Here is a 10,060-nt window from a genome sequence, read left to right as displayed (position 1 = left end):
CTCTTGAGGAGAAGTTTAGATTTAAACTACAATTCAAATAAAAGTATGCCATGCTAATGTGCCTTGGATGATCCACGTCTCTAGGTCAGGTGCTAATACACATTGAATTATTGGTCTTTTGGATATGGTCTATAATATATTTTTAGCCTCATGAAGTTTATGTTTACAAATAATCCATCCAATCATAAGGAAGAACTAAAAGATTCTAGGTCAACTTTAATGTTTTAAAACAAGCATGAGGCAGGCGACCAGAGGAATGCTTAGCGCTCAAATGCAAGGCAAGTGCAACCACAGCTGCACCAATGGGAGCAACAAAACCACCACCACCATAAGTGGTGTTGCAGGCAACACTGACAGCAACAAAACCACCATTCTCGATGGTATTGTGGAACCACCGGCAACAGCAGACTATATCACCAATGGTGGTGTTACAGAAACAACCAGCAACAACATAACCACCACCATTGTTGCTGGTGATAGCCTTAGGTCCTCTCCTTAAAATAGAAAAGAAAAAGAAAATTAAAAGGAAAATAGAGGAAGAAAATAGAAAAAATAAGCTTACCATCCTTTGCCGTTTGCCGCTCCACCACCACCTCCACCCAAATAGCTTCTTCACAAGGCTCCACCAACATTTTTGCTACTCATTGCTCACCCTCACTGCCAACCCGATGACCACCACCGACCAGGCACCAGATAAGCTAGGGTTTTGTTGATGGGAGGAGATGTGGAAACGGGAGAGTAATCAAAAGGGATTGAGGAATGCAAAAGGATAAAGTTGAAAATAGTTTGAGCAAGGTCCTCTATCATGGTATGAGTCTCGTACCAATAACTTACTAGTTTGACATGGTATGTTAGTGCGGTATTACACACCCTGTATCGAGATAGCTTCCAAGCTTTTTTTTTTCTCATTTTTTATCGTAGTATTGTCGGAAATTGAATAGTATGTATTAGAATGGTATGGTACTCATTTTAGTTCTGGACGATATGGTATGGTTGAGCTTGGTATTGATCGGTACAGATTGGTTTGAGACCTATACCAACTTGAATGGCATTTTCATGTTAGTTCCGATTCAATACAGGTTAGTATTCTCAAAATCAGACAACTTGGGGCAGTACGACAAACATTGAGTTCATGTTTTGTAAGTCATGGTACTCGACCCGTTAACCCGAACCCACTATATGCCCTACCTAAGTGCCCACCTAGAGCACGTGCTTTAACCGCAAGAGCACATTCAGGCGTCCGCCTCGTGGTGGGCTACTTTCTTGGGCCGACTAGGCCCAGTCAGAGCACCAAGGGGCTCCACCTGCTTAAAGTAGGCACCTAGGCAACCGCCCAGCTCGTTTAAAACAACAGTCAATTTTAAGAAAACTAAATGCACATTAAAGAAGGGCAATTGGACCTTATCCACCATAAATGAAGTAATTATCAAAGGTAACAAACACAGAAGCAAATTTGCACGAAGTAAAAGCAATTGATGCAACAAAGTTGCAGATGGATATTGTAGGATTCTTATAAGCCTCAAGTGGACATATAGGCTAGGCTACACTCGAGTATTGCCAAAGCCTGGATTTGATCGCCTCTGCTACCACTAGATCAACACTGTTCTTCAAGCCTATAAACCAACTGTCAACAACAACTCCTCCATCGTTACATCCAAAAAGATTAATAAAGGCAAACTATTAATGGGATGGGATAGCACACATGCCTTTTTTCTCCTCTCAGGTACGAACTCATTCTTCATAGAATGGGATGTGCCACGCTCCCTTCTCTCTTTTGTCCAAGCCATATCCTTTTCTGCTTATTTCTACAACATTTTTATTATTTCCGCAAACTAGATATTTATCCTGTGAAGATTGAGGTTTATCATGGACACCTTGGTGCTTATTTCTACAGAATTGGTGTTTACTCCCAGCAGGTTAGTGTTTATTTCTACACTTAATATTTACTTCTTCGAACTTTCTGTTTATCCTCCCTTGTTGTTCTTTACTATGAGGCAATCCTCACCTGACCGAGGGTCACTAAATTTTTTTCTGTTTATTTCTGCGATGTTTGTGTTTATTCTCACAAACTAGATATTTATCATTTTGGTGTTAGTGTTTATCTGAATGAGGAGAGAGAGCGTGGGCATGGCATGTCTCAAGAAATAGGCATTGGTGTGTATGGCACATCCCATTCCACTAATTAATGCATCTCTTTTTTCCTTTTTTTTCGAACAACATGGCAACTGTTGTAACAAAGAGAGTGAGAGAGAGGGAGAGGGTCGAAAGAGAGCATGCAAACTGTACCAAGGGATAGGCATAGATGCAATCAACGGGTCATGTCCTATCCTATTAATTATTTGGTTTTTTTTGTTTTATGGAACGGTAGCAGTTAACGGCTAACAAGAGCTTTGGTTTCTTCCCGATTTCTGCCAATCAAATGGCAGATAAGGTAACCTGATTTGGGACTCATTACTCGAGTGTAGCGTAGTCAATCTCTCTCTATCTCTATAATATGCATAAAAGATCTTTTCAATGTTGAGTCATATGAAAGATTTTTGAAAAGCTATTAAACTCTTAGTGGATATTAGGTGAATGTCTTGCTAACCAAACCATGTCCAACTAATCTCTTTAGATCTAGGTGCAATTGGAAGATAAACTGTGATCTTACTTTAGTGAGATTAGAGAGATACTTCGGAGATGCAATACTTCTAAAAGTCCTTTATAAGTACTTTGCTCCTCTATTCTATAAACAACAAAGGCAAGATGCCATAAAACAAAATTTGTAGTTTGTTTTCCATAAGGTTCGCCGTCGCATTTTTTTCTTATCTCCTGCCATAATCTTTAACCGCTTTCTTTTTCTTCTATTCTTCTTCTCCTCCCCTTTTTCTAGTCTTTCCAATATTATGTTAGCTGTCCCCAAATAAAGCCTTACAAGTATCAGTATAGGCCAATCTATAAATTCTACATGCAAATATCTGCCCACAATAGCCCCCAATGAAATCCTGGAAACCCATCAGAAATCATTATCAAAATCTCTAGGTCTGCCTAAATCTGTCTGCACAATTTTTACAGACAGCAAATATACAGGATCTCAGATGCTAATAATCTGATCTGTTAGCCTCCTCATATTTTGTAACTGATCTTAATAACAGGAGGCAAATAAGTTCATAATGTTTCATGAGCACTGTTAGGGGAGAAACTGGAATAATTTGGTATCAAAATAAGAGCTGAACTTAAGTTTTGGAGAGTTACATGGTGCAAGGATATTGTTAAACAGGCCTTCTCTGTTTCCTTCATAATGAAATGAGGACCATCATGATTTTATCATGATTTCTATGACAAAAGTTACCAAACGCATGCAGACTAATGGAGTTGAAAGATGACATATTTCTAGAAGTTCTTCATGTCCTTTATTTTAGAACGGTAACGTAATGCTAATGTTGGTGATAATATATAAGCTTGGAATAGACAAATGGGTTTAACTTTGGTCTAATCTTTAAAACAATTAATATCAACAGTCGTGCCAATCCTAGCCCAGGAGCACATGAATAATTCTCATCTTTAGCAAAATGTTTAGGTTTTCCTTTTTCTGGGAGAAAAAAAAAGTGATGCATGGTCAGTTTGTTCCTCTCTATCTTGATTCAAGCTTAATACATAAATCAATACTACTAGTAGAAAGGCTGCTGCTCAAATGTTCAGTAACTGAGTCATTTACAGAGCCATCAACAGTGGTTCTTTCTGAAAACCCAAGGTACATTCACATTCAAATGCTAATGTTCAGCACTACTTTGAGTCCGTGTTTTATCCCCCAACCTCGAAAACCCGATGACATTAATCTATTTGTCATAAAAGTATCAAAAAGTACCTAATGTCCATGCAATATTAACAAAGTCCATTCACATTGTTGTCATTTTACATTTTCAAAAGAGGGAACTTTGGAACACTTCAAACCACACCGAAACATTGATATGTAATTGCAAACATTTAGTTCCAGTAAGGAAATGGGAACGTCCACAAAATCACCCTTACAGTTTTGAACACAACACTCAACAAACAAAACCCAAAACCCTATCCTACAGCATTGTTAGCTAGAAACACAGAACGTCCACCAATTATCCACCAAAGGTTCTCAAAAAGTAAGCAAGAAGCCAAATTCAACTAGATCTAAATCAATTACAAGTGGAAAACCCTTCACGTCACCTCAGTTCACATCCTGATGAGTTTGTCTGCTGTCACCTCGCCCCAGACAGCCTCTGCTGCCTGTCATAGAGATCATCCGCCAAGGCCTGCCGCAAGCTCTCCCCGAGGTAGTACAGGGACCGCTCGCTCTCCAGCGGCCGGGCGGGCTGCGGGGTCTCCGGCGGGTCGCGCCACAGGTATTTGCCCTCATCCTCGGGCTCGCCAGCGATCTGGCACACGTTGTGCAGCACGACGCAGGCGACGATGGTCTGCGCGGCGTGGTCGAGCCCGACGTTGAGGTTGCGGAGGATCTTCCAGCGGCCCTTGAGGAGGGCAACGGCGGGCTCGACGGAGGCGGCGCGGGCCTTGGCGAGGGCGGCGTCGAAGGCCTCATGGGCGGGATTGGAGGAGGACGAGGACGAGGAGGAGAAGGGGGTGAGGAGGAAGGGGAGGAGGGGGAAGGAGGGGTCGCCGGCGAGGAAGGGGCGGAGGAGGAGGGAGCCACCGTGGAGGGGGAGGGCGGGCTCGCGGAGGATGTCGGAGGAGGTGAGGCGGTGGTAGAGGCGGCTGTCGCGGAGGTGGGAGGCGGGGTCGGCGGCGCCGGGGGCGCGGACGCAGGCGTCCCAGAAGATGCGGCGGTGGTCGGCGACGGCCTGAAGGAGGACGGAGGGGAAGGGGCGGTGGGGGGAGCGGAGGTCGGCGTCGGAGGCCGAGGAGGAAGGGGGGAGGCGGAGGCGGACTGGGGAGGAGGCGATGGAGCCGCAGAGGTTGGGGAGGGAGGAGAGGTCGCGAAAGGACTGGAGGGTGGAGAGGAGGCGGTGGGAGGAGGGGATTTGGACGAAGGCCGGGTAAAGGTGGGTGGCGAGGAGGCGGGAGATGGCGTGGGTGGCGCGGGAGACGAGGGAGGGGGGGAGGGAGAGGGAGCGGGCGAGGGCAGGGGAGGAGAGGCCGCGGGAGAGGCGGGAGAGGGCAAGGGCGAGGGCGTGGTCGACGGGGAGGGGGAGGGGGAGGGGAAGGGGCCGGAGCTCGTCGAGGAGGTTCGCGAAGAGAGGGTAGGAGAGGCCGTAGAGGGAGCGCCACCGAGCGTCGCGGGCGGCGGGGTCCATGGACCAGATGCGGTCCGAGTTCAGAAGAGAGAAGAAGGCGGCGGCCGAGGAGGACGAGGGCGATCGGCGGAGGCGAGGAGGGGGAGGAGGAGAAGAAGAGGAGGAACTTGCGTCGTCCTCATCCTCGTCGGAGTAGGAGGAGGAGGAGAGGCCGCGGCGGCGTTTGTGGCGCCGGCGGAGGGAGGAGGAGGCGTAGGAGAGGACAGAGGCGATGGCGAAGAAGAGGAGAGGAGCGGCTGAGGAGGAGGAAGAGGCGGCGGCGACGGCGGAGGAGGACGAGGGAGGAGGGGAGCAGTCGGAGAGGAGGGAGGAGGTGGGGTCGAGATAGTTGTGGAGGTGGAGGAGGTTGGAGAGCATCAGCAACAAGGACGGATCCATCGTCGCCTCTTCTCTCTCTCTCTCCCTTCTCTATGCGAAGGGCGGAGTGAGCGGATAGGAGCGTAGCGAAGAGAGAGCTTATCCGTGTGCTCCACCGCCGCCGAGGTCACCGCAATCGCGGCATCGGTGTAATTTTGATACTTCCAGGCTACAAACAACTAGATCGTCTACTAAGTTGCTGAAATTAATTGATACCATGATTTTCTCAGAATGCGAAAGCAGCGCAATGAAATAGAATTTTTTTTAATATTTTAACAATATGATTTTTTTTTTTTTTTTTTTTTGGTGAAAACGGCAATTCATATATCTCTAACTTGAGTACATGCAGCCATATCAAAAGAAAGTAAAGATAACAGCGGGGTGGGACACTCAGCTACTGATGTCCAAAGAAACCCTCCCGAGTGCCGGGCAACATAGGAGGCGACCCAGTCAGCAGCTCTGTTCGCCTCCCGATACACATGTATAGCATGACAGTCACTCATCTCCTGAGCCAGTCTCCTAGTCTCAAGGATGAGTGGATGGCCATCACCGTACCTGTCCACCCCCTGAATCCAGTCGATCACCACCGAAGAGTCACCCTCGAGAAACACCCGGGCAGCACCGAGAGCCCTCCTCGCAAAGGATAAGCCCTCCCAAGCAGCACACAGCTCAGCCCCGACAACGGTAGGTCCTGAGATGCTACGACCCCCAGCGGCTATCAATCTACCCCCACAGTCTCTGATCACAAATCCCACACCTCCAGAGACACCATCCACCAACCGACTACCATCAAAATTCACCTTGAGATGACCAAGGGGTGGGGGTACCCAAGAAACAAGGGCGAACCCGGGCGCTATAACAGCGGAAGAAGTACCCCAGGTGTCCCTGGCCATCCCAGAGGTAACAGAAGCAGAGGCCACAGCGATCTCCCCTGCACGTAGCACAGCTCGATCCACCACCATCCTCGAAGACCACATCCTCCCCTCAAATAGGCGAGCATTCCTGTCCAACCAGATATGATAAGTCATGTATGCCATCATGATGCCCTCCCGAACAAAACATGGGCTCTGCATCGAAACTCTCAATGCATGCAACAGGTCCTGGGCCGTCTCCACCGAAAGGGGTAACGTGACAGGGGACCTACTCCAAACCTCCCTGGCCCTGGGACACTGCAATAAAGCATGGTCAATGGTCTCCTCAATCCCCGGACACAGCTCACAACAATGAGAGATCAACATGCCCCGTCTAGCTAGCATGCTCCTGGTCGGTAGAACTCCCCATGCCACCTTCCAGAAGAAGAGCGCCACCCGCGGATGACATCGCAACCGCCAAATCCATCTACCCTCAATCCATCGGTCTGGTGCCCTACTGATCAAGATATGAAGATCCCGAGCTCGCACCTGCACTCGGCCCGTCGGCCACCAGACTAACCTGTCCGGCACCTCCTGCCATGGAATCGGAATATCCAAAACCAACTCAGCCAACTGCTCCCCAAACACCTCCCGAATCAGACCCTCCCTCCAGCGACCCCCCTCTGGGTCCATCAGGTCACTGACCCTGAATCCAACAATCCTCGCCGAGTCCACCATGGTCGGAAGACGGCTGATCGGCTGCTCAGTCACCCACCTATCCTCCAAAACATCGATCGACCGCCCATCTCCAATGGCCCATCTCAGCTCCGGTAACACCAGCGCTGCTCTAGCACACATCTCCCTCCACACCGGCGAATGGGAACGGCCACCACGCACCCCAGGTATCAAAGCTCCATATTTGGCCCTCATCAGCGAGGACCACATACTATCTGGCTCTAACACAAATCTCACCGCATGTCGCGCCGCTAGCGCCTCCCGCCTAGCCATCAGGGACTGCACCCCCAGCCCGCCGAACCTGATCGGCTGACACACCACCTCCCATGCCACCAAATGGATACCTCCTCTGCCACTACTCCTCCCCCAGATAAAGTTCCTAAAGATCCGCTCAAGAGACCTCACAAGAGACACTGGAATAAAGGAATTGGACAATAAGTAGATAGGGATCGAAGAAAGGACTGACCGCACCAATGTGATCCTCCCCATCATGGAAAGGGAATGCATCTGCCATCCCTCCAATCTGTGTCTGATACTGATCTCAAGTGACGAGCAATCCCTGCTCCGCAGCCGCCGACCAGAAATCGGGACCCCCAGGTACCTCAGCAAACCCTCCTGCTCGCCCACCCCCAAAATCTGTAAAATAGAAATCCTCACCGCCGACCTGATCCTCGGACTGAAACATACAGAAGACTTCCCCAGATTAACTCTCTGTCCTGATGCCTCACAGTAGTGCCAGAGGATCCTGCGGAGGACCTCCGCGGTCCGTCTCGTAGCCCGAGCAAGCAGTAAACAATCATCGGCAAAAAGAAGGTGAGACAACGACGGGGCACCCTCCACCGGTCTGTAAACCTCCATCTCCTCAGAGTCCATCGCCTGTCTGAGAGCTCTGGATAGCGCATCTGCGCACAGAATAAACAAGAGAGGTGAGAGGGGGCATCCCTGTCGAAGCCCTCCAGCAGACTCAAAAAAACGGGACGGCGAGCCATTCACCAAGATGGCAAATGAAGGAGCCCTCACACATCCCATAACCCAGCTGATCCATGTCGCATGAAAGCCGAACCCCTGCATGGAACGCCGAAGGAAATCCCAGCACATCCTGTCGTAGGCCCTCTCCATATCAAGCTTGATTCCCATCAAGCTCCTCCTCATCGGGGCTCTATGCAGATCAAACATAAACTCCTGGGCAATCATCACATTATCTGAAATACTCCGCCCTCCCAAAAAAGCACCCTGCTCCGGACTAATCAGCCTCGGAAGAATATCCCTCAACCTCACGGCAAGTATCTTCGCCGTAGCCTTGTACAAGGTCGTACAAAAGCTAATCGGACGAAAATGGCCAGGCTCAGTAGCGTCCTGCCGTTTCGGTATCAATGTGATAAAGGTCTGCTGCCACTCGGAAGGCATCGCAGACGTACAAAAGAACTGCTGAATGGCAGCCGTAACATCATGCCCTACTATCATCCAGTACCTCCGAAAAAATAACGGTGGAAAACCATCTGGCCCCGGAGCCTTGTCCCCCTCAAGGGACCACACCGCCTCCCTAACCTCCCTCTCCGAAACCGGCCTGATCAGCGCTGCAGTCTCCTCCTCCGACACCCCAACCCCCGGCACTGGAATGTCCTCTGAGCTCCCATCCCCTAACTGCTCAGTCCACCGTGTCCTGAAAAAGCTCTCCACAATCCGACGAATCTGAACAGGATCCTCCGTCATCAGCCCATCCTCGCCCCTGATAGCTTTGATCCGATTCTGATGTCTCCTGATAACTGTCGCCTGATGAAAAAAACTAGTATTCCGATCCCCCTCCAATAACCACTGTATCCTAGACTTCTGTCTCCAAAATATCTCATGCTGTCTGAGTAGAGAGTCGTGCAGTGCCAAGTGGGATCTAAGCTCCCCCACCTCCTCCTCTGATAAGCCCCCCCCTGGGACTCCTGAAGCTGTAGTCTAGTGATCACCCCCTCGAGATCCTCCACCCTCCTAAAGATATTCCCCACCTCCGCACGGTTCCACCGCCGGAGCCGTCTCCTCGTCATCTCCAATCTACGGGAGACTCGATACATAGCGTCTCCCCTAACAGGCACCCTCCAGGCCTCCCGCACCATCTCCCAAGAACGAGGATAGCCGAGCCAGATCTTCTCAAACCTGAAGGGGGAACGAGCTGGAGCAAGTGCATCGGTACTAACCAATAGTGGACAGTGGTCCGAAGCAATCCTCGGCAAATGACGGACCTGGTAATCAGGGAAACTCTGTATCCACCCAGCAGTAGCACAAGCTCTGTCTAGCCTCTCCCAAACTCTGGCCTGACCCTGCTGGTTATTACACCATGTGAACTTTGGGCCAGCAAAGCCCAAATCAACTAAACCATTCATCATAAGGAAGTCCTGGAACTCCCTAATCTTCCTCTCAAAAGAGGCTTCCCCCCCATCTTCTCCTGTGGATCAACTATGCAATTAAAATCACCTGCCAGCAGCATTGGATGTCCCTGACTAATCAACTGGGTGGCCTCCTCCCACAAGACCCTCCTCACCCTATAATCTGTACTCGCATACACCGCTGCCAAAACCCACGGATTTCTGTTCCCCTCCGAGATGACCATAATCACCTCTTGGTTGCAAACATTGAAAATATCCAACTGACAGCACCCCTGCGCCCAAGTAACAATGATACCACCGGATAGCCCTTGAGAGTCAACTGCAAAGAATCCCCACCCTCCCGGAACTGCCCTTCTTGCCTTCTGAAGGCCCCTACCGGATAACCGGGTCTCGAGAAGGACACAAATATCAGGGCTATGATGGTGCACCAACCTGCGAAATGCCGGGATAAATGACGGCTTCCCCGCTCCACGGC

This window comes from Phoenix dactylifera, unplaced genomic scaffold (assembly GCF_009389715.1).
Source record: "Phoenix dactylifera cultivar Barhee BC4 unplaced genomic scaffold, palm_55x_up_171113_PBpolish2nd_filt_p 000587F, whole genome shotgun sequence".
In the NCBI taxonomy this organism is placed as follows: Eukaryota; Viridiplantae; Streptophyta; class Magnoliopsida; order Arecales; family Arecaceae; genus Phoenix; species Phoenix dactylifera.
This window is presented reverse-complemented; position numbering follows the sequence as displayed.